We start from the raw sequence: 26,358 nt of genomic DNA on the forward strand, positions 1-26,358 counted from the left end.
AGAAACGTACAATTTCTGTTCAGATCCACCTTTTTCGCTGTAAGGGTTAGCTGCTGGAGAGGTCATTTTAAGCCTAGGTAAATAATAGGAATTACTGGAAAGCACATTCTGAATATGCTAATATTATAGGGCTGTTTGAAACACTGAAGGTTGTTACTTGTGTAAATGCAGATACAAAAGTTGCAGCAAAATAAAAACACACTTTGTGAATTAAAGTTAGTAAGGAAAATGTTCTGATTAAAATCACTGTTCTTTTGGGGGTTTTTTGTGGTTTTTTTGATGATGAACTTCTGTGGGCTTATGATATTGTTCCAAAGTTCAGTTTGGGTACAAACAACCATCCTAGCTAAACTCCTCCTGCAGATGAAGGCTGAATTAGTTTTCTTCAACTGTTGTCCTCAGCTGTTGTGCAATTTTCTGTGAGTTATTAAACAGCTGTTGCATTCCACTGGAGAGGTATCTCCACTGCATTTATAAGCAGTAATTTTATCATCAGATTATGTGATGGAGTTAACCTGGAACTTTGTGAAATAAATCTAAACCAATAGAAAACCCCATTAAAAACAAGAGGAGTGACAGTGATTTAATGGAGATCAGTCGTGGGTTACTTATTTGAATGTCTTTCTATACACTGTTGAACACAAGACTTTATGCTCCTTATGCACTTGAAGCTGTGCATACAGACATAAGGTTTTGGCTCTATAGGCGTACTGAAATATTTTGAAATGAAAGCTGAAATTAAGTATATTATTTATGAATATTTAATATTCATTGAAGCTTAATGTGGTGACATGTGCTTTGTTTACTCAAGGCTAGATACCACCTTTCACTTCCTTCTATTACATACTGATAGAACTAGATGTTATTCTTTGCCCTTATTTAATTATTTATGTAGTTTCTAGAAATCATGTAACCTTTTTAGTAAATTTTGCATTTTCACATATAGTTGCCATTGTTTGAAAAGCTGTAGGTACGAAATGCATTATGAGCTGCTCCTTCTTTCATCCTTCAGTGACTGGGCTTGATGATCTTAAAAGTCTCTGCTAACCTAGAAGATTCTATGATTCATCAGGTTAAAAATGCTGTTCAGATAGATGTTCATTTACCTTGTGATAAGCACATAATGAACTAATTGATGATCTTTCCATTCAAACAATGTGTTTCATATTTGTGAGTATGGCTGGCGAGTGGAACACTAACTTTTTGGTTGTAGGTCTCTAGTTCATTCTTAATTTATTTTGGATATTGATCACTTATTCACAATTCAAAAGAAACTTCCTTAGACCCTCCCACTTCCCATTCACCCTGTGTTGTCACAAGAGTTTTATAATCACTAGCAAATGTCAGAGATTGCTTTGCACAATCAGTCAATACTCTGCAGCAGAGTGTGACTGTCTAATTGGATCAAGGGAACAATTATGTTTTAATTTAAACAAGAGCATCTTCTTGTCATGCCCATTTAGGTACTCATTCCTGGACCACTGAGTAGGATGGTGTAGTTTTAGTAGATTCACAGCCCCTATACCCAGTATTTCAGTGAAAGAAAGTGGTGCCAAACAGCTCAAGCTCTGCAGTGGTTAAGTTTAATCTTCCTGGTAGTATATGAGCTTGCAAGTTCCTGCCAGTCTTTCAGTGTTCTCGTCTCTCTCCATCAAAGCAGAATTTACACCACATGCCCTTCTGAAACAATAGTTAATATTTAGCTTTGAGTGTTAATTTCAGGCTATGGGATACTACTTTGTTGTTATCTGCTGTATGTTCTTTAGTGCTATACCAAGTTTCTTTTCTCTGCAAACCATACTTTTTTTAAACTGGCATCTCCCTATTTTTGCTCTTCTATAAACGCTCCTTGCTTCTCCTTTTTTTCCCCTTATAATGAAGTTTATGCTTCTGAATCCATAGAAATGTTTATCAGTCCAACTTCTAGTGAGTTCTTCTGTGATAGTTTTCATCCATTTTCTCTCGCTGCACTTTGGTATTTTTGCACGTAGCCTTTGGGACTTTGAGTGTCTTACCTGTTAGTCAAATTCTGAATAATTTTTCTCAACTTTCTCTTCCTTATTCTCTCCCCCCTTCCCCCAGGTATTCATCCCATTAAACTTCATAACCTCATTTTCCTCATGTCAAGAACACCAATACTTGCAAAATGATTTTGTGCAAAATTAAACCTGTAGAATCAGTATTAGCTAGAATGTCATAGTTGTCTATGCAGATGGCATCCAGTCAACCAAGATTTCATGTTGCTTACATCTGTTTTCCATAGTTCTTCATGTTTTATGGCATATATCTCAAAATTATTCATCAACTTCTGCTCTTTTGGTGCTCCCAATCAATAGTTGCGCTATACAGCTTGATAGAAATCTTTGTGTGTGCTTGCACGTCTGATTCCCGATTCCTTCCTATCGTATTAAATTATATTGTTGTATTTCTTTTTTAAAGTTCAAATAGAAAGGCTTTGCATTATATGCATAACCTTATTTCCTATCACAGCCACCTTCATCTTCATTCAATCAAACTTAAAGTTATTAATCACTGTGTTCCTCTGTTTTTCTGTAGGGCCATATTTTCAGCAGTCACAATCCCAGTGGAACTTTCTAGTGGCTTTTGACTTATTTATTGATCCTAAAATTGCACTTACACATTGTCTAGTATTCATCAGAAATATCAGAGATTTACTAATACATAGAAGTTGGAGAGACTTAGCATCACAAATGTAAACATATAAATCTTAATATTCAAGTCAATGTTTATATTGGACATCCTTGATGTTGCTGTGAGAGCTGCGTTCCAGCTTTCTATTGTTTTCCCAGAATGAGTTTTTTTTCCTTAATGATTTGAAGGTTGGGTTCCTTAATTAAGGAAAGACACAAAAGTTAGAAGACAACAGTGAAATGTTATGTCAAGCCCCTTTTAAGGACCCTCCTTTCTCTGCCGTTGGAGGTACTTACAAGTAGAAAAAAACCAAAAGACAACCAGAAGATAGTGTGTAGTTTTTGTATGTATTTAATCTGTCTGTGGATAATTGAAGATCTTTTGTGCATAGTACCATTGAGAATGTGTTTAGGTGGTGTTTTAATATGTTTTCTGTGTTACTAAGGCCATTCACCTTTTGTGTGTGTGTGTGATTTTTTTTTTTTTTTTTTAACTCCCAGTAAACACCACTGGTGATTTGGACATTACAATTTGCATCTCATCATTTACTAGAGGCCAGTAGCTGGGCATAATTACTGAGAATGTAAACTTGCATGTTCCTTACGTGAATAAATATCTATCTGAATTTCAAGCTAGGGCTTGCCATAGCTTATAATTAATGATAAAAATATGTGAATGATAGGTGATATAGTAACTTATTTCTTTCCTGATGTATTTTTCCTGGAGAGATTTCATGATGTAGTTACAGTTAATTAGCTGTTTTCATGGAAAATTGTTGTACTCCTGGAAATAGCCTAGAGCCAAATTCTAACAAAAGTACACTCAGATGCATGCTTACAGTGATGATAGATATTTTCAGAGTTTTATTAGAAGGTCTTTTCTGTGAAAGTCTGCAAGCTTGGAGGCTATTTATTAAAAAAAAAAAAAAGGCAGCAGAGAAATAGTTTGCAGTTTAAGTCTCTAATTTCTGTGTGAGACTGAAGTCAGCATACATATGTACACACATGGAAAGTAACAGTTGAGCCTGATTTGGTGACACCTGTGGCAATTTTTCTACTGACTGTAATGTTTTTTGTGCTAACTGTACTGCTGATTTCTCACATTTTTGTTTTATGAGTTATGACCCAGTTTATTTCCTGTAGATCTCTGATCTGTCCATCTGCCAACTCTATGGCTTAGGATTTGTGTCCTGCTGCAGACTTACCTTGCGCCTTAATGGGAGTGACTGTAACCTTATGGATTACATAGGCGGGCAGAAACATTTGGAGGTCTTGCTCTTTAAAGGTTGGAAAGTGGAGGCTGTTTAAATGAACTTGGCAGCCATCTCATTACACTTGCTGGAGGCATTTAACAGAAATTATTTTAAACACATTTGACATTATGTGACTTGTAACAATATGCTACAAGCCCAGTGGGGTAAAATATTCACTGCAGAGTTTGGGAAAATTGCTTGAGAATTGCATTTTAAAAAAGTAACTTGTTTTCCATGATGTACAATAGCCTGAATACATTGCATTCCAGCTGAGGAGCCCTAAACCAGGACTGATAGATGTCTAAATAATTGTGAGAAATAAAGGGGCATTTGAAGACAGAGAGGAAACAGAAGAATTAAGAAGAGTAGCCTAGAGGGTTGCAAAGTATCCTAAAATAATAATTTATAAAAATGGATAAAGCATGAGGAAGGGTCTGAAGCACTAAGTATTAATGATAGCTATACATTGTATAATAGTGTGTGGCTGTGATTCAGATAAATGAAAACTGGTTCTAAAATGGCAGCTTCTTAGCAAGAGCAACCCCCTAGGACAGGGTTTTTTTCATATTTAACAACAAAACAAGATTAGTACACGAATGATTGTAAATGAGTATAGATATGATAGATCAGAGTCAACAGATACCAGGAAAGGTAAACTGTGGGCAGGCTGGCCTAGCAAAGTGGCAAGGACATATATATCATCTTTGCCTGATAAGCACCTGTTGTCATCTTTGATATGTTTCAAATGTTACAGTAGTATTTTTCTGGTCTCTGGAATTTTTGTTGCTTGTAATCCCTGCTGGTTTATGGAATAAGAAGGTTACTAAAGCTGTAGAATATATAAAAACGTATTGAATTAGGTGAACCCTCCAGGTCTGCTTCTTCCTTTTGACCTATAAATCCAATAACATGGCAGAAAATACAAGGGTGTTTTTAAGTTTTCTATTAACCAAAAGATTAAAATTAAAAATAAATTTAAATAAAAAAGAAAATTCCCAAAGAGTCATCAAAAGAGCAGAGTAAAAGATATAATTTCTTCTTACCTAGGTAGAAGTAGCGTCTGAAATTTCCCAGTGGCTTCTGATTCTGCCTGGATCAGCGTTAAAATGATGCTTCAATCTTTTTGGTTACATAGATTACTGCATTCTGCATATACGTATATTTGTGCATTGATGTTTTTATTGCATTGCACATATTTTAAAACTAAGAATACACTCCTGGAAGATTAAATTGGATGGGTAGTTCAGGATATCAAATCCTAAATAGCATGAAAAGCAAAATGGTGTCAACATCAACACCCCTTTAGATCAAGCACTAAGAATCAGTTCATGATCTAAGACTGAAGTAGGATGTGGGTTGCATATATTTATTGTGCTGATGATTCTTACTGTGCTGAATTTTATTCAAAGTTGGATGGGGGAATTGACAAAGCTTATGAAAGCTCCACACAGAAAACCTGCAATTCCTTCAGTGGAATGCAACCATTGTGTAAAACCATTTCACCAAGCAAAATGCTTCTTAAGCTAAGTAGTCTGGGGCAAATACCTGAAAAATATTTTGACTGTAGATGGAGTTCATGACCATAATGAGAACAAAATACAGAATGTTTGAATGAGAATTGCACAAAAATGTAATCAAGGCGAAGACTTACATGTTCGTGGGGCTCAAACTGTACTTTTAAGCAAGGGCACATACTTGAAACACTGCTGACACTGATGATGGTCTTCAAACAATGAAAAAAATAAGTTCAAGACAGTAGCAAAAACGGCTTCCTGCTTACAGTGTGTAAGGAGAAACAAATGCTTATGAATGCTTTTTGATATTTCTTGTAATAGGAGAATTATGAGGAGATCACTGGGGCATTCAGCTTAAAATATGTGTGTGTGTGTGTATTACCAATGGGTTTACCAAGGAAAACAAGAAACAAAGATTTAATTTTCATATGAGGGAAGCTTGCATATATGCACATGGAAATGCTTAGTATGATATGGGAGTATTGATAAATTTTAATACTAGAAAGTAAAATATTGCACTTCGTTGTGAATTTTAATTACAGGAGTCTCACTACATCATAAATTAAATCTGCAATAGCCTGCCTCCTAGACCCTGTATTGGTCCCTATTGGGTAGGCATGACCTGCTAGCCTTGTGGAATGATTTTCTCCCATCTTGTATTTATTACACTGGTATGATCCAAATTATGGAGGTGTTTTTCATCAAGCTAAGCAGAAGAAGATTTCATCCTGATTATTTTTATTTGTTCTTTTTCTTTTAAGACAAACAAACAAGAAAACAACTTGTAAAGATACGGTTTAGCTTTATATCCTGTGTGTAAACCACATCTCTGACTAAAAGAATTGTTGAAAATTTAAGTGCTCGTTACAAGTTCTCTGGTGGATGGTACTGTAGCAGTTTTTGAAGACCTATCAATTCATTTTGAGATTCTGCCTGTTGGCTGTGAAGGTATGTAATGAGTGAGCTCATTATTTCATATTAAAATATTCATATTTTCTCAAAAATCAGCAGTAGAGAACTTAGAAGTATATATAGATCTGAACTGCAAAGCTGAAATGTCTCAGTAAATCCACCTCAAAACTATCTCAAAATTAAATGTTTGAATCTGGGCTTTTTTGATTCAGAGCAATGTCTCTTGCAGCAATACTTTGATTTTGGAGGAGGTTTGAAATGTCAAATGTTACACATTTAATTATGAAACACTGCTATGAGCTGTTGTGGAAAACAAAAATATAAATTGGCTCAAGGAATTTGATAAATCCAGGGGGAAAAATTCATAAATTGCTTGGTTATACAGCATAATAGTACTTAATGAGAGTGTGGCCTATGAAGCCGCTGAGTTAAAGGAAGTAAAAGAATACAGAAAGTCTGTCTTTGGAAAAACAAGCCTTTTTCACATACGTTTTCCTTAGCCCTCCACGGCTGGAGATGGGATGCTGGGTTTGGGGCGTAACAGCATGTCAGTTTTTATCATCTTCTGTGTGTGAATGTGTGTAGTTTTGTGCATACTTTCAAGATTGGTGACAGCAAACTTTCAGCAATCTCTTCTTAGTATTAATCATCTGCATTTCAGCAAAAATGTACTCATTGCCTAGAATTTTGTAATCTAGCCTGTAAATGTAACGGATGTGGACTAGGTAGAAACATCTGTAATATCAGTATTTTAATTTTCAAGCAGAACCCAGTTGGCTAATTATGCACAGCTGTTTCGTATATCCCAGTAGGAATTCGTTCTCAAATCTGTGATATATTGAAAAGTTTTTAATTTGTCATTTCTTGCCATCAACCCTGTGCTCCTGTGGTGAGAAGGGAGAAGTTCCTGAGAAGTTTGGGAGGCATCTGAAACACTTAAAGGGAGTGTTAATGTAAAAATTTTTTGTGTTTTCCTGTTAAATGACAATTCTTTGTGTCAGCTGGGATTGGCATACTGTGAAATCAATGGATGTAGGAATGTCAATGAAATTCATGCAGTCTTGTTATTGTGACAAACCCATGTACTACAAATCCGAGTCTTTGGAGATGAAATTTGCAACCATTACTATTTAGCATAGCAAAAATGCTTCTTGCTACATCACCACACCTGTGTTTCAAAATATGGAGATAATGTAGGTTTGGTTCTGTTGATAGAATATACACAAATTTCAGAAGGGCATCAGTATCTCATTGGGATTCTGTCCAGGACTTTTCTTTCAAAATTTAATTCACTACCTTAATTTTCTTTTATGTTATGTTGCATAAACCATGGATTAATGTCATTGATCTTGTAGTTTGAATTCTTTAGCACCTGCAGCACCTTTGTTGGGAAGCTTCGTAGCTGAGTACTGCTACCCAGAGCGCTCAGTAAATTTTCTGAATCAGCACCTAGGTAGCATTTTTTACTCTTCAGAAAGTTCTCCTCTGGGTACAGCACCAATTATAAAAACGCAGTCACAGCAGTTGCATGATATTAAAATAAAACTTATGCAGTAACATATAATAGCAAATCAAACTATTAAACAATGTAGAGTTCCTTTGTATATGCAAGAATAGGTTCTTACTCCCACAGGCTATACAAGTGCTACAGTCAGAAGAATTGTGAATGTGTGCAGGATTGGGCTGGTTTTGAGCAAGCCCTGGAATGAAGCCAAGGTGAATGTAAGAGGAGGAAATATCCTGCTGACCCATTTCAATTGAACTTGCTTAGGATTCTTACACTAACAGACATCAGTTCATCATTTTAAGCCAGAAAAATCGTGTCTTAAGTACTTGGTATCCAGGATCTACATTACTCAGATAGAATAACATTAGTATCAGCAGCAACTAAATAAAGGTGGCAGGTTTTCATCTGGCAAATTTTACATGAATAAGTTTAAGGATGGCTCAGACAAATTCTATTGGAGAGAAATCTCATACACTAAAACCCTTACGAGCATTTCTGGCAATTAAGAGTGGCCAGGCATTGAATGATTAGCCATATAAACCAAAAAATATAAATAGCACTAGCAGTAATTATATTAAAGGAGGTGTACTGAGATACTGAAATGTCTGTGGTATATGAATAAATGGATTTTGTGCTGCCTATCATGACTGCTGCGTGGGAGCAACCTGTACAGTGTTAGCAAAGTTTGTGATAGATTTATCAAAGTTAGGATGGGCAGTACTGTTCTTGTGATGTTGGCTTTTTGTGCAGGAGGGATAAACGGTCAGACAGGGTCAGCCAGAACTTGGCATAGGAGCTCGGTTCCCAGCTGTGGAGGAGAAAGGCCGTAGCTGTGGAAAACAGAAGCAATAGAGGCACATCAGCATTTTTTAACAGACAGCGTAATGGATCATGAAATTGCATGCGTTACTGTTTGGACACACTTGCAAAGATTGTTTTGCAAACTTCATGTTTTTTAATTTAAACAGTTTTGCTTTCTTAATTTAAAGCTGGAAGCTATCAATTGTTCCTGTTAGCAAAAACCTATGGTACTCAAAAGAATTATAAGACAAAGATAGACGTGCCACTTGGGCTTCTTGTAATCTTGCTTAGCTGGCAGTTTAATTTTGGGAGGTTACACTTTCAGCAAGCTTGCTATCTGCTGCAGGCTTACTAAATAAGAACTAAAGAATTGAAAATTTGATTGTATTTTCTTAGCCAGGGAGAAAAGTTAATAGTATAGCTTTTCTCTTCCAATTTCATATTTTGAAGGTTTGCCTTTGCTAGTTAAGATAATATAGTTTATCCATCTTTTGGTCTCTTATTTTCTCATTGTTGCAGCTGTGTCCAAGACAGTTGAAATTATCAGCTTCAGGCTTCATTGTTATTGAATAAAACTTAAATTCATTTATCTTTATCTTATTTTTCTGGGGTTTTTATGTTCAGACTGAAGAAACTTTTTGGAAGCAAGCAAGCAAATCTTTGTAGTTTCCCCTTCTTCCTGGGGTTCTAGATTACAATTTGCCTGTCAGTTCCTTTACGAGTAGCTACTCATAACTGGAAGGTGTAGGGGAAGGACATGAAAACTCAGAATGTTTTCCTCAATCACTATATAGATTTAAACTGTAGCTACAGTATTATTAGCATACATTTCAAACCAGTGTGAACAGGTAGGAGAGGACAAGTCCTATGAGGAGCGGCTGAGGGAGCTGGGGGTGTTCATCCTGAAGACGAGGCTCAGCGGAGACCTTATTGCTCCCTACAACTCCCTGAAAGGAGGGTGCAGAGAGGGAGTGGTTGGGCTCTTCTCCCAAGTGACAAGCAATGGGACAAGTGGCAATGGTCTCAAGTTGTGCCAGGGGAGGTTTAGATTGGATAGTGGGAAAATGTCTTCACAGAAAGGGCGGTCAGGCATTGGAATGGGCTGCCCAGGGAGGTGGTGGAGTCACCACCCCTGGTGGGCTTTAAGAGATGTGGATGTGGTGCTCAGGGACATGGTTTAGTGATGGGCTGGGCAGTGTTGGGTTAGCAGTTGGACTTGATGATCTTAAAGGTCTTTTCCAACCTAAAAGATGTTCACGCTATGCACAGAGGAGCCCCTTGCCAGAGGCATTCAGAGCTGCACCTCTTGCCATGCACTATGGTTTGGGAACCATTTGCCAAGGAACCTTTGTTCTGTGTAATTTTCTGCTGAATGTAGATACCTCTTTTCTAAATGAAACTAGCTCAAATTTCCTGATAAAGGCATGCATTGTTTTCTCAGACCTCAACCAGGAAGAGATGCTCTGCTGCGCAGGCTGCAATGGGGAGTTTGTTCATTCCCACCATGGCTCTACATTAAATATATTATTACATAAAAGGTTTTGTTATGTTTTCTCGTGACTGGTACATTCCTGTATTACTTTGGCCTGTCCTGAGGGTTTTAAACTGTGTGTGCTAAAATAGGGGAAAAATATAACTTAGTATTTTAGCATTTTCATAAGCATGTCTGTGAGGATGGGTAGTAGTGAGGCTGCTTAAATACTACTAAATTTGCTTGGACTGCAGTAGTCAAAGAAGTGGAAAACAGAAGAAAGCATTAATTAAGCAAAACTAAATGAGCTAAAGGTTTCTTTGTTATTGTCGCTGATTTCAGTGCTTAAATTATGTTTTCTCTTGCAAATCTGGTATACCTTAGCTGCAGGCTAGACCCTGACATGGTCCAGGAATTACAACCTGTTGAATGCTAAGTAGGTGGTGTGGACCAATATTAATAAGAGGCTATAGAGCAGTCTCCTTATTACTGCTAGCTAAAGGGAAAAAAGAAGGGTATTTCATGGTTTGTTACTCTGCCTAGGGATACCAAATTTACATGTGGCCTAAAACTGCTGATCAGAGCTAATCTCCATGATCATTATAGCTTGAAGAAAGGTTTAATATTCAGGATTTTCTAAAGTTTTTTTCTAAACAAAAATAGGCAGCATGAAAGTGGGCCATTGGCAAGCCAGGCATCTGTGCTGCTGCCAAGAATTTTAATGGCCTGATGATAAGAAGCAAGGACTTGTGCTCCAGTAAAACTTTTTGCAGTTTAGCTCACATACTTGCTCAGTTTATTTTGTTTTCTTAAGCCTGCAATAAAGCCCTCACAGGTCTTCGGAGTACAAGAGAGAGCGGAACATGGCTGCGTGATAGAGTCTTGGTGGCAGATGTAGTTGTTGCGATTGTCATTGGGTGTCCTTAAAGTCCCCTCTCCTTGACAGCTTTCCTGTTGGCTCCCATGAAAGCTTATCTGAGAGACTGGATTCTCATTTTTTCTGAAGGATGCTGAGTACCTGTTTTTACTTTTAAGCGTATCACTTGAGCTTTTCAGACCAATCTGGGAGAACACTGGCAGAGGATACAGAAGTTGTTACTCCTACTTTTGAGTTAATTTTCAAGAACATAAATTCTTGCTTGTTAATTAATTTTTTTGCATGGTTGGAAATGACTGTCGCAGTTGGCAACAGCAAGTTGTTATGGAGATATTTTCTGTAGGCTTTAAAAGGTAAATGATGATGTTTAGATGTACTCATCATGTACTGCAGTGTGTGTATGTATATTTACATCTTAATTCATAAATTCTCAGTGTGTGGTTTAGATTTAGTATTTACTATGGTTAAATAAAATGGCTTATATTGCAAATTTTGAAGAGTCCTTTCAGAGTTGGACAAATAACTGCATTGTCTGTGTCAGTTTTTAAAATTATTACAAGGCATGAAAGTTACCACTATATAGCTCACACAGATTCATTTACTATTTGGGATGTTAACAGAGATGGTTGACAAAAAGAGCAGCAGCTGGATGTGGGTTTAATAGAAAGCAGGTAAGGAAATTTGGCCCCACTAGATTTTGGAGTATATTTTTTGTTAATGAGAAAATATTGACTATATGTAGATTATATAGTGAAGTACTGTATATTTGAGGCAGATGATCTTCATTGATGAAATCTCTCCTTCTGCCACAGGTCAGCAAAGAGCCTATACATTCTTTAAATTCCTCGAGCAGTTTCCTTTTAAAAGATTAAACGAGCTCTGGAGTTGCTACTTTGCAGTGAGGTGAAGCAACCATAACCTCCTCCCTTATGTTTTAAGACAACTGTTATTCAGATGTTATTCATGACTTCCTATTTAATCATCTTGGAAATTCAGTCATAAAATAGCTGCAAGTTATTCCGTATTTTTCTTATTAGTTTTATAAGCAAGAGAATATATCAGAAAATGATTCTATGAAAATAAAAACTTTGTTTCTTTAAAAAGCTTCTAAAGATAAAGCTTAAAAATACAATGCTAATTTGCCCAAGAGACTAAAGAATTAAATTGATTTTAATACCCCTGGTTTTTAATTCATATTAATCTTCTGGTTTTGAGGTCAAACTCTGGGTGTACAAAGCTAAGTGTGATAAGGAACATTGCCTGAAGATTTCACATACTAGGCAAATCATAAAGTTAGCTGTCAGTCTCAGTCATGAGATTTCTGGGGTATATTCTTTATGTTCATTAGGGAAATGCAAGCCAGGAATATGAAACTTAGTAGGTGCTGCTGTTTCTCTTTAGGCACCTAAGAGTTCACATGTCACGTGTGACTTTGTGGCAGGATGGTCAGCTGTGTTTCAAGCAAGGCTTCACACAGGGACAGAAAGGCTGCATCAGGGTCATGCTAGGAATGGAAAACTCCACTAAGATGATTGAAGCTAATGAGATTGACACTAAAACCTCATTTTCTTTTTTGACCCCCGTGCACATATACTGATTTTTAATTGTGTATTTCAAAGCTAGAAGTCAGTGTGTTATATTGGCTTCAAATACAGTTTTCTGTTACGAATGACTTTATGGACTCAACAGTGAAAAAGTAATATTTAATACTGCAGCCTTAAAGAAAATACTTCCATATTAAACTCATGCTTTACCATTCCTTTTTGTGTCTAAAAAAGCAGTGCTCGGTAAAGGGGGGACATGGGAGGGAAGTTCTGTTGTTCCTCTGCTGTCAATAATGTTACCTTATGGAGAGAAGTCAAAAAACCTTGAGATTTAAAACCAAAATGCATTTGGGAGACCCCCAGTGAAGAATACTCCTAAACCTTTTAACAGTGAAAATAAAGTTCTATAGAAAAGAGGTCATTGAGAGACACTGAAGTAGTTCTAGAGACACTGAAGTAGTTCTAGAATAATATTCTAAGTTTTAAAAAGTTCATGTTATAATGTATTTTATTAATATGTAATATCAACCCCTCCAAGAATCTCCCTAGTGTCATGCAATAAGTACCTAGCTGCAATATGAGTAGTGAAATGCATAGCGATCAGAATGCCGTGTCCTGAAATGCTAAAGGCTACATGAATATTTACATTAATGCAAATTGTTGTTACAATGCTGAATAATGTTGAACATTGTATTATCTTTATAACTGTTCATATATAGAGCATGTGGAATTTTGTAAAACCATACAGGGAATTCATAATCCCTTTTAATTGCTCAAGAAAGATATAAGACTTTGTAAGTGATATTATATGAGTTACTAAAGTGTTTTGCTTTGTTAAAATGGTCACCAAAAGCCTAATGATCATGCCGGCACACATTATTGTTATAAAAGAAGCAATATCAGGATATAAAGGCTACTCAAGGAAAGCTGGGGTTTAATGTTCTTTAAAAGTTTCTTTCACCCCACAGTGAAATACAGCTTCTGGTGAATACGTAGGGAGCTTTTCCTTCAAACTCAATACTTTAAAGTTCAATCTTAAAAATGTTTTAAAAATTGCTTCATAATTCCAAGTACAGTCAATATCCACAAACAAAGAAGGAGAAAAAAAAGAGAAGAATTTAAAATGTGGAAGGTCCTGTGTCATGCATCAACATACCTCTGCAACCATGATCAGAATCAGACATAGCTGTGAAGTGGGAGGATTTGCCTCCCACTTGAATGAGATGTGTATTATAGCTTGGTCCTCTACTTCCCTCTAGAGTCAGTGCGAAGAAATGGGTGTCTCTAAAGGGTGATGAATCCTCTGGTGAGCTAGTGTGACCTGTGAAAACTATGCTAAATGTCTAGTCATCAATAAACTAAATGTCACCCTAGATAACTAAATGTCTTTAAGCTGGATGTCATCGGGCTTAAAGCAGGCGAGTCCTTCACTCAGGTCAGCGTTTGTTGTGAGGTTGGTTTTCACTGTGTAGATGTCTGTCATGTATGTTTTGTAAGGGTAAACATGTGTTTGGTTACGCAGCCTTCTAAATAATGTGCTACTGTGTTTCATTTTTCTGTAGCACAACATGATCTTTACTAGAATTAGGTATCTGTGACAAAGAAATGAAAAGTAAAAGTTCAAATTTTCTCCATTTGTTCTTGATCCATTTCTGGGTTGCTCATTCACTTGCTTGTTTCACTGTTATTACTGAAAGCTGTGCAGTCATGATGCACATGTGTACACAGCTGACAGGATCTCAGATTTTGCAGTTGCAGCACACTGAAATTTTGCACAATTTTATCAAAATTAACTGAAACCAGGTTTGGGTTTGATTTGAACTTTTTTCACTTACTGTAAGCTTGTGTATGCTTTCAGTTTAAGTATGTTTTTAATAGATATTCTTTTACTTTAAACACAAAACTATGGTAAAAGGCATGAATGTTCATACCATAAAAAAATCACCCAATTCTGCAATGAAAAGCTAAAAGTCAAAATTAAATTTTTCTTTTAATAAGAATACATCTGTATAAGTATCCCATTATGTTCAATGCAGTACAGTTGAATTGGTGAGATTACTCCACTTTTTGATGCAGTTTTTAACATATACGCAGGGCAAAGGAAGGTGAAGGAAAATTAAAATAAATAGGAAATAGGAAGAAAATAAGCAGAACATGTGCCATAGCATAGACATCCAGTTTCCAGATGACATGTACTTCCTATTTTTTCCAGTCTTGGTGTTGCAACCTTCAGTAATGTATGTCTCTAGCAGAAATATTGCAGAATTACTAACATTTGTGGAGAACAGGTCTTGAGTTTCTTCCTGTAAGATAATCATCTATATTACTTCTGTTTTATACACCGTGAAATTAGAAAGGTTAGAGCCTGTTCGTTTTCTTTTTCATATATTAATTAATCTCACAAAGTCTTTCAGAAATAAGTGTTGAAGGTTTTTATTATCACTGTTGAAAAGAGAAGCTAGGAAATGCCACAACGAAGGTTGGTTGTTCAGTGTTAGCTGTCTGCATTCCGGGCACACAGTACTTCATCTCCTTTTCTGCTTACACGGTTGCCAATTGTGTCCTGTACCATGCGTCTCAGTACAAACGGCAGGTGATGCGAAGGGAAGGAGGATGCACAGTGAGTAAACCAGGGACTGAGAGTAGATTAAAGAAAAAAGAGAGAACTTTTATTGCTTAGCATTAGTTAAGTTTACTGCTTAGCATTAACGATTATAGCCCTGCTAAAGCCAGTGGCACACGTTATTCATTTGCTTTAAAGGTAAGCACGTAGTTCTTGCTTTCAACCTATTTTTTCTATTATTTGCCACAGATGAGTTAATAGCAGACCAGAAATGTATCAGGTACTAACACAAGTTGTCTATTCTCTACCTACAATACCTTTTTACAAATAAGAGTTCTCTAGAGATGGTACCATAAAAACACTGAAAAGAACCGAGATGATGATGTAATTAATATATATTGAGTAACAGGCTTCTCCTTGTATACTTGGTTATTTGGGAGTTCTGTGGACACCAAGGCAAGCTATTCTATAAAATTACCTGTCCCCATTCCTTCCAACAAGAAAGCGTGAGCAATTGTTAACATGATGCCTATTCATTTGTTCAGTTTTGCCCGGAACTGTAACAAAGTGGAATATTGAAAGCAATGCAGTACAGAAGTTTGTTAACTCATGGTGTAATTTGTAGGTCCAGACCTCTCCAAATGGTTTCTGTTTTGTGTAACTTCAGAGAGATAAGCAAATATCTGAAGTGGAGGGGACTGAAGAAGGAGCCAGAGTATGGATTTGATGGATAGTGGATATTTTTGAAAGATTCAGGCCTGTGGTAGAAATTGGAAAGTGGACAGAGGGAAAGTAGCAGGGGTTTGCATATGCTGCACGCAGGTGTACTGTCTGTGTTTTCCTTGAAAAGAGTGTGAGTGAGGACGGCATCATTTACCAGTCCTGTTAATCTCAGTTTATTTAGATGACATGATGAGTGACAATTTTTACCATGGACTAATTTGAGTGTCAAGTAAAAGGAAAAACACAACTCTATGTTGCCATATAGTAGTGTATCATATCAATCATATCTTAGAGTACTTAGCTTTCTCAGAAATAATTGCAAATATGTTTACATTTTGCATAAAAAGAAATGGCCAATCTCATGTTAAAATCCATTGTCCCAGAATGAATCCCTTTCACAGCATGTCTTCCTTCTTAATCTTTCCTGCAGATAGTTAGCTTGGCAAAAACAAGTCAGCAAATGTATCTCGTAGTTGATTCAATCTAAATTTAAAATGCGTAATAGAATGAATATTTGAATTTAATTATACTTTATACCGTGGAAATAATATTGCAGGTATCTATTAAAAAAGAAACCTGGTCCTTCATTTAGCCCATAAACTTTGTCTATTATGAATACTGGAACATAAGTGTAATCTAATATATTTCCTCAGCTGCCTCCCTAAACATTAAAGTGACATAAAATGCCCAATGATCTGGAACTTCTTTTCCTTGAGATCTCCGTTAACAAGACTTTCAGCTATGGCATTGCATAAGAGGAGTTATTGGGAGCTTTATTTTATGGATTGGAATTATCAAATGGTTGATTATAATTGACTGTTTCTCAATTCTTTGTTTTAGTATGTTAACTTCTCTTGAAATCCTTTTTAAAATTAAAATGCCAGGGCTGCAAGTTCTTTCACTGTGGCATGCACCAACCTCTTGTTAAAGACTGAATGTAAACCTGATGCCACTGAATATCAGCGGGGATTGATTTGGCCAATTAATGTAAATACAAGAACTAGGCACTGAAAAAAACAAATTCAGGCTTCCTCTTAAGACTTGATAAGTGATATTTTTTTTTTTGAGGGTAGATTAGCCTAATCCAAGTTCTGTTCAAGTCAGCAGTTAACAAGTAATTTTGCTGTTGGTTTTGACGTAAGTATATACTTTGAAAAGACTACATTACAGCAGCCAATCTGGAAAACATGGAGAGTTTTGAAGAAATCTTTCATTTAATTGAATTTTTAGGAGCTAGGGAAAAAATTACTTTATCTCTCTCTCTGTCCTCTTTTCACAACACTTTTACAGAAATGGTACCTTTTATAATCACACAGGCTCAGTACATGAACTTGAGGAATTCTACAAAGGGAATTTTTTCTCATTGGTTTCTCATTGCTTTGATGTGCTAATTTCTGCTAAGAATAGTTTAGGAATAATTAAAGCATCTTGTGAAATAGACCTCTAGAGAGGCTGGGAGACACCTACTAATGATATTCAAGAACTACTGAAGGTGACATCATTCCAGTTTATTAAATATACTGAGAAGTCCTAGGGTTAAAACTTTGTTTTCTAATGCCTCACTTAAACTGTAAGTGAGAAACAAAAAAGAATAGCAAAAAAGGGAGATCTATGCATTTATGGTTATGGATTCCCCTATGCAGGCATACCCTTTTCTTAATTCCTGTGTCTCATTAACCCTGTTTTCTTGATGGTAGTTAGCGAATTGCAGACTCCTAAAGTTTCTATGTGCTTTCTAGCTGCTGGGGTTTGTTTGTTAGTTTGGGTTTTTTGTTTGGTTTTTTACATATCTGTTTAAATCGAGTATGTCCTGGTTTTATTTTCTGCAGAGGATCTTGGATGCCAAATGCATTTGTTAATCTAATACAGACTTTGAGTTGATAAGATAAAGCAGAAGAAATGCTTTGCCTTCTGGACTGCTGACATAGCACTCTGCATTGCCAGTGGAGTTTGGTGGATTGCTCCTGTGATGGTACCTGATTTCCATGCTCACAGGAATTGACCCAGCCTTGACAGTTTGTTTTGGTTTAGTGTTTTTTCCCCCCCTTGGGCAGTATGTGTTCAAAAGGAAATGCTAGTCTTCTCCCTGTATTCTTGGGACACTTTCATCTTGGTCAACAAGCTTAAAAAATTAATTATTTTTCTTGATTTTCCTTAATTTCTTAACTTTGTAAGATTACACTTCAACTGTATAAATGACAAAGGACATATCATGCTAAATGTATACAACAGATCTCCTACTTCACCTGCAAATGACCATCCTTCTTAAAAAAAGATATGTTGCACAGCTTGTAGCTAATAGAAGCCCCAAAAGATAATGAGTTCTCTATTGCAGAACAGATGTATACTGCTGCTTTTATCATGAGGAATAGATTTACAAGAGGAAAAAAAAAAATGCACTAACTCTTGAAAATTCACAGCTTTTTTTGTCATTCCTTGCTGCCTGTTTTATCCACAAAAAAGGGCACTGTGGGAAGTGAGAGTCAAAAAGAAATTAAAGGAAAGTTTAAAAGATACACACCAAGTTAAATGTGTAACAACGACAACTCTAAGTTGGAGAGTATGAAAAAAATAATGGAAAAGGACTAAGAGGAGAAACTATTAAATGACAGAAAATATTGGCTGGTAGTTCCCCGCAAACACATTAATTGGGGTGTAATTTAAACCATTAGGAAATTGGCAAATGCTACAGTGGTGAACTTGCAGAAAATTTATCTCCTGTCATAACAAGCCTATTTTCCAAAGCAGTATCACTCACTCCATGGCTCCGAGATATCAAGTGCCTGGAAACCACTGGATCCCATTATGTTCATTAGCTTGTAGACTGTTCCAAGTCTGTGCTTTGAGCCCACATTTTGAAGGAAACATGGCTCCTAAAATATTTTGCCCTTATTTCCAATCCTATAGAAATGTTCTTTGTTCAGTGTCAGCAGCAGGCAGAAACAGTGAATCATCAGGCAGCTTTCTGTAAAGAAAGACTTTGTAAATCAAGATACAATCACAGCCATGAGGTCCAGCACTCTAATGTGCCATTTTGGTGCTAAATTAGCAGTTACGTAACAGACAGAGAAATTCAGAAGCAGTGGAGTGTAATAATTTCTTAATTACTTAATATTTTTGCATGAAATTGTAGGTTGGACTTGGAACTACAGTTGGAAAAGAAAGATAAATCACAAAATCATCTAGACTCTTGAGAAACACCTTTAATAACAAGTAATGTCAGAGCTTTTTACAGCTTTTCAGATTTAAGGATATTGTTTCAGGATATATGTTTATTTTGAAAGCTGCATTTCATCCATAGTGCTCAAATAATTCTGGAGCATGTTTTATGTTTAATATTACAATGATGATTTTCCACGGTCTGCTTAGAATGCATGATTTGAGATGCTGAAATTACTGCTGAACTATTTCAGTTTTACTGTAACAGCCCTCTTCCCAAGTCATGCATTTAACGTACCTTAAATTACTGTGGCCAAATAATAAAGATTATTTTCATAGATGTTTTTCTGTTTGGATTCTGAGTTAGCTTAGCGAGAGGAACAACACATCTGTACACTGATGTTTCAGTTCTCATTTGAAGTCAGCTGGTTAAGTCTTGTACCTGTGGATTTTGATGGCCCTTTGTGTGGTCTAAGCTATGCTTTGCCCCAGATTTCATTAGCCTGTTGACGACGAGATAACTGTGATTGATTTAGTAAACTTTTTGGTCACTATTAATGTCTCCTGAAGCAGCAACCTGCTCTAAACAACTTAGTTTTCTTTGGGGAACTGGTTGCACAGTATAATAATTGGAAAGACATCTCGGAGAGATGGCAAACTTGCACTTCGCTTGTATTTTATTCAAGCCCACAACAGCTTGCTGCGTGCAAACTAGTTAAAACTTTGCTGAAATGTTTGTAGCAGCTATGGTGTTGAAACTCGCCAGGCTTCATTATACATGCTTATGGACTACGGCTTCCTGCTTTATGAATTGCTTTCAGATTTCTTCTTCAGGGAGAGCTGTCACTCTTTGAAGCATTTTAATTATAATATACAGAACTTGATGCTAATGATGTCCTAACGAACAAGTAAAGCAATATGAATTGAGCATAGTAATAACATGTGGATGATACACAAATGTCTGCACTGTTTTCTGGGATGCATTTAGTTGATTTTAGGGAATCTTACACCTTCATCTTCTTTGGGTGAGGTTACTAGGCAGGAATATGAACACCTCACATACCATAGAAGCTGTTCTACTCTGCGACCTTAGTGCAAACCCTCCACACAGTCTGCTTCCAGGTGAGGTACAACTCACCTGCTGAAGCAGAACTTTCAAGAACAAACACACATTTAACTCATGTTGCAAGACGTAGTTGCAGGTATCAGTTAGTGACAGTGCCATTCTCCAGTTATTAAAAATGGGAGTGAAAACCTTTCATCAATCCCGTTGGATGATTGTTGAAAGATCAAGCTTTTTGAGAGTTGAAGATGCATATATAGCTTTATATAATATACACATAGATTAATTTTAAGCACAAAATGACTATTAAAAGGCATAATTGCTTTTTTGTCTCCCTTGTATTGATTGTTAGCTTCTGCTGCCTTTTTTCACCCAGAATACCATTTGCCAAACAGTTTGTATCTCACCTTCCTTATGTGAATTGTGACCAAGTGTAGTTTTCGTCTCTTTGTTTCAGTATTCCTGCAGAGTCCAGTGCTGACCGTTTCTTGTAAAGGCTTTGCAATCTGTCTCGTGCTTCGCTTTCTTTATAGATGTGCTGGAGGTTTGTGTGCCTGTTGGCCTATCACGACTTACTGTACAGATGTTATTTTGCTTTTGGCACAGCCTCTGCTGCCTAAGTAATCGTGATATATCAAAACTGTAAGACAGCTGTGGCTGAAGGACACTGCAGGGGCAGGAAGTCTTTTATTCTGTCCAGAAGATCTGGCTATGGGACACACATTCATTAAAATACAGGTTTCTTAATTAAATCACTCCTTTGGTGCTGTACATGCAGAGCACATTAAGGGGAGCGGTCTGGTTTCTGGGTTTAAATTTTGCTCACAGTTTTAGGGGTTTTATATATAGTGGGTTTTTTTTTTGAGGATGAGTCCTTTTTCCTCTTTCTGTTTGTTTTGATTTTTTTCTCAATTGAAACTAAACCTCAAGCTACTAGATTGCTAATGGAATTTAGTGTCTGTTTCTTTCAGGATTTGTAAACAGACAAAGTTCACCAATATCTAAATTATCAGGAAAGTCTGAAGCCTTGTTCTGCTGTTGAGTGACATCTTTTCATTGCTTTTGACACTAAGGAGGCTTTATAGTCTCAAATCCCAACAATTTATTTTCCTGCAATTTTCTCATTTTCCCCAGAAGGCTCAGATCCTTCAAGATGCTGAAGTGCATCCATTTTGCTCTGTGGAAGGAAAGGAGCTCAGCTTTTTGCTGAGGCTGCCTTGCACCTCACAAGATTGACTTCATTGTTAAGTGAGAGAGAAATAGAGGTGATCTAGGGAGCGATTAGAGGGAATCAGGACGCTTGGTCTAGGCATGGGGATCAAATTAAGTGAGGGCAGGTGGTGTGAAGGTCAGGCTTGTCTAGTATTGTGGATGGTGGAAACCTGTCTCAGAACAGAATCATTACAACACTTACGTCCTTGAATTCCAGCTTTATAAAAAATTAGCTGCTATCTGCTCTTGAGGACCACTCCTTTCATCCTCAAAGAAGCTTTAGGGCAGCTGATGAACTACACTAAAAGATGGGATTCTTGCTCTCATTGACTTTAACAGGAGTGTGGGTTATTATGTTAGATCCTATGTTTAACTTTTCCATGGCTACAATTTGATTAGATTAATTCAGTTGTTCCTAAGCTGGGATGTGGCCACTGTGCAAAACTGGAGATACAGGTCTCAAACAAAGGGCTCATATCCAGATCTTCCTCTGGCATTTCAGGCTCACTGTTAGGATTATGTTTAGGCTAGATGCTTTGCCAAGAGACATTCCTTCTTGAAATTTTCCTGTGATCTTTACTTTTACAGTATTTATCAAATTAGTTAAGAGCTCTGGTTCTATAACACTCCAACAGCAGAATGACGTAGAGGTGTGTTTGAGGACTCATTCTGTATCGCCCATTGATTCAGCAGCTGTTATCCAGTGCAGTACAGAATCAGCACTGATATATGGAGTTCATAGGATAAAATCATTGTCTTCACACTGATGTTTCACTTCATGCTTTCCTAGGGCTTTCTTAGTATCACTTCAACAATAATTTTAAGACTGGATAAACTGTTTAAGGCTAAATCTGGTTGCTGCCTCTAGTCCTTGGGAAAAAAAGTAATTATATCTTATTGGATTTTTTTTTTAACAATACAATTTTAGGTTGATATTTTGACAGCTGAGTTGCAGAAAGAATGAATAAATTACAGCCATTCACACCTGTCATTTAGGAAATTTCTTTTTTAATGACATATAGCCAGTTGATATGCCAATAACGTAAATGATTACATGCATGCAATGCATTCAAGAATAAATTCTCCATCATGTTTAGCCAGCTGACAATCCCATGGATTGTAGAGAGAGTAATAAGAAGCTGTCACTTTGAGAATAATGCACTAATTGCTGGTGGCAGGACGCCATGGAGGATGGCAGCAATTTGGAAATTTTGACTATGTGTTGACCAATTGATTGTCGTTTTAAAGGACACAGGAGAGCCTGTTATAGTAGAATGAAAGGCTGCAAAAAGGCCATAGGAACTATTACTGATCTGAGCTACCTAACTATTCACATCTTAATTAGCAGCCTTGAACTCTAGGATAGGTTTTACAAGAACTTGTAGCCTCTGAGAGGAAAATACAGATAGTACTAACTGGGAGGAAAAAGAGTTTTTCTCCATTTCTTAGTATACTAGGATAAATGAAACATCACTTCCTGATGGTGTGACCTTCTGCAACAGCTAATAAATCAAAAGAATTAAGTTTCATTCCCAAATGTAGATTGTGTCTAGCAATGTAAGTTCTGCAATCAGGTCAAAATTCAGCAATACCCTGAATAAACTTGTGGTCATATGAAATACTCAAAAAGCTGACACAAAATGTTTATTCTCATAAAACAAAGAAACATGAAACTGCATGTTCAAATGTTAGTCAGTATGTGGGAGCATGCAAGCTGCTAAGAAGAAAGCATGAAGTCAACACTTCATTTCTAACTGGAAACTCCTAGCAGCAACGAGATTTTCGACACCTCTTACAAGGTTAGCTTTCAGTACATTTGCATGATGTTTTTGGCAGTTAGGAAGTTTTAATAGATGATTTTTTTGTTATGCAGTTATAACTTGTTTGTCAAGGATTTTATTATGAGAAAATTATTTTTTCTCATTACTTTATATTTTAAAAAGCTTTTTCAGCATCTCTATAGTTCTTTGGTAAATATGTAAGGCATGAAGATACTCACCTCAATTCTAAATAATTGGGATTTTATATTGTAATTCAATTTGTTTCTGGAAATATTTTAAAATTGTGATTCACTGGGGATGAATTTCTACTAACCTGTTTTTTATTATCTCATTTTATACTACACCTTTTTTAATATAACACCTGCTGTGCTATTAGTCATTCCAATAACTCTCTCTCATTTTTCCCCATTGGCTTCTCAGGCTGCTATAATACAAAATTATTTTCCTTTTTGTGGGTTCCTTTTCTGATAGTTGGAGATAATTTTGGGGGATTTGTGCCCAGGGGAGAGCACCAGAAGCAAAGCATTCACCAGGGAGGTTTAAAGATAACATATCAACATGAGTGACAGTTTCCCAGTAGTGACCCTAATTAAAGCTGATTGATATGGTAATTGTTCATTACTTTTCTGATTAGAGATAGGTATTCTGTAGGAAACTGGCTGAAATATCTTATGTGAAAGAGTGACTGATAACCCTGAAACACTTGAATTCTACCTTTGATTTTGGTGAGCATGGCACCTTCCACCACATTATCTGACTGCTCTTTCAGTCAAAATAAACATGCTAAAAGAGGTGTTTTCCCACATTTGGAGACTTCTAGTTTTGAAAAGATGATGTGCTGTGAACACTTTAATTGTGACTGCATGAATAAAAGCTTCTTTTTATGTAATTATTGTTAGTGCTGTTTCAAATCAGCAGTTACTGACATCTAAGGTATAGTCCTGAGTATCTCAACATTTACTTAAGAATGCAGCATCTAGTGGGATTATATAGCTGGACAAACCTTTTGTGTTTTTTCTTTGTTAAGAAAATATATTCTTAAATAAATTGTATTTTTATTGAAGTGCAAATGAGAAAATGAAGCTCAAAACCAACTATGTTTTTTTCACTTCAAATTCATCATTACCTTGATCTATCAAGTCTCCAGCTAATCAGTAAATCTTTTTGAAACCTTTGGGCTTTCTTTCAGCTGGATGATAAGTTATGACACCCTTAATGTGCACTTGTTCATTGCTGTTATTCTCCTGCTTTAGCTGAAGAAGTAGAGATAAGAGTTACTATCAGACTGTGATCTTTAAAATACATGTGTATTTGTTTTATTTTGGTCTTGGGTTCTTTTGGCAAAGTGTTACAGTTATATATAAGCTATATATACTTTCACTGTGTATATTACAAAGAGCATTTAGGTGTACTATAGTTGTAGGCTGTTTTCTTCTTTAGTAGCTTTTGTAACCAAAGCCTCGTTTCTATTAACACGCCATCCTGGCAACATTTTTTGATGTCAGTGAAAATTCTTACTGTAAAGTCTTACTGTAAAGAACTAATCCCACTGACCACCTTTAGAGCTGAGCATGTTTTCAAAAGCAACAAATCTGGAGACCAAATACAAGGTGCCTTAGAGAGTTTGCCTTTTTAAGGGAAGGTTTCAGTACGGCATGAAAATCCAGCTCTTTAAAATTATTTCTGGTGGACCAATTTGCAAGTCAAGGTATTGCTACTTCCTCCTTCAGATTTCTTACTCTTTCACCTGAACAAATCTTTGAAATAAATAATTCAACCAGTTATAGTGGATCAACTATGTACCTCTTACTGCCATATTATTCAAACTGCAGATCTGTAGTTATTTTTAGTTTATTTAACTTCTGAGTTGGCTATTGACAAGTGTTTACTAAAATTACTTAATTGGGTCTACACACTGGTTTACAGCCCATCTGTACTGTCCTCACATGAGTTGCCCAAGTTTTAGAAATGGGCAACTGTAAAAATACTGAAAATAATTATATGGGTTTTTTGAGTTTACACTGGATGCTGAGGAGAGTTGAAAATACCCCTTTGTTTCCATTTCGGTGCTATATTTAGCTCAGGACTACCCTTTTGTCATGTCCTCATTTGTCAGATATGACCTGCTCTGATCATACTCACTAGAAAGAAGTGTACCTTTATGGAGAAAAGAAATATTTGGCCTAATATGTCTAAATACTGTTATCTCTTTTAGACTGAAATCCTTATTTTCTTTAGCTTCTTCCCTTAGGCAGTCAACATATTGGAATGATAAATATTGTACAGCTTTTAATGCTAATCACTGTTGATTCATGGTAGATATGAACAAGTTGTAAAAGGATATCCCGGATGATAAAAAAAGTATTAAAAAGAATCATAAACAAATAAAAACTTAAGCAGCTGTTTTTCAATGCTCCACTAAAGCTATTATAAATTAAGAATGTGCTTATATGTTTTGCCAAGTTTACACTGTATTCAAAGAAGCTAGCTATTGTGAATTCTCATAAGAAATATAAATAGATAATCTTACATGGATGAACCCAGCAAATCCATCTCTCATTCTGGGTGTGATTTCTGTCATAGATCAAAAGCAGAATTTTGGATAGTTCAGTAAATTGATAACTCATTTGGCATTTCACTTTTATGATGAAATTTCTTTGGGTTTTAGTGTCTGTTTTAACTGCCACATTTTCAAGTTACATGTATTTCATTAGGGTTCTGTTCTCAGTGTAGGAGTGCCCTGCTGACTGCAATATTGATGCTGTTGTAAGCTCTTAATTGTAGCACCAGAATTGTAGCTCTTATTTAGTAGTGACCAAAAGTTAAACAGAAAACACAGGCTGCTCTAAGAGAGTGTAAGCTTACCACAAGAAAAATTCACTTTCTTTCTGGTTTTCACATTTCTAATGGAATATTTTAAGGAAAAAGAATAGGGGCCATCCATGTGCTCTAGATGTCAAATGGCTTAGAGAGAGGATGTTTCCCATGCAGAATTTATAGATGGAGGGCTTCCAATTATCACTTCTTAAATTGTTATACGTAGTGCATTGGAGCTTGATTCTTTTTTCACTCTCATTGTAATTCTTTTGAAACCAGTGGAACTGGGCTAGTCAGATAGTCAGAGGCTTTGAGAATATGTGACTGCATGTTGCCTGATGATGATGGTGTTCAGTGATCTCTAGGGTCCCCCTTTTCTGAATGTAGAGGAATTTAAAAGAAACCATTGTAACATTTTTAATCACAGACAGTCCTCTTGGTGGAACACTCTTTTTTTCTTTTTTTTTTTTTTTCCTCTGCTTATTAGTCTGTTTTCAAAGAAATGCTGTT

The 26,358-nt window shown here is 36.3% G+C and overlaps 1 protein-coding gene across 1 annotated transcript in view; it reads left to right on the forward strand.

Annotated features, from left to right (window-relative positions):
* CDH13 (cadherin 13) overlaps positions 1–26,358 on the forward strand; it is a gene marked incomplete at its 5' end in the record, with an annotated part of 267,510 nt that overhangs the window by 76,668 nt on the left and 164,484 nt on the right. The window lies entirely within an intron of this gene.

This window comes from Eurypyga helias, unplaced genomic scaffold (assembly GCF_000690775.1).
Source record: "Eurypyga helias isolate BGI_N326 unplaced genomic scaffold, ASM69077v1 scaffold603, whole genome shotgun sequence".
NCBI classification, from domain to species: Eukaryota; Metazoa; Chordata; class Aves; order Eurypygiformes; family Eurypygidae; genus Eurypyga; species Eurypyga helias.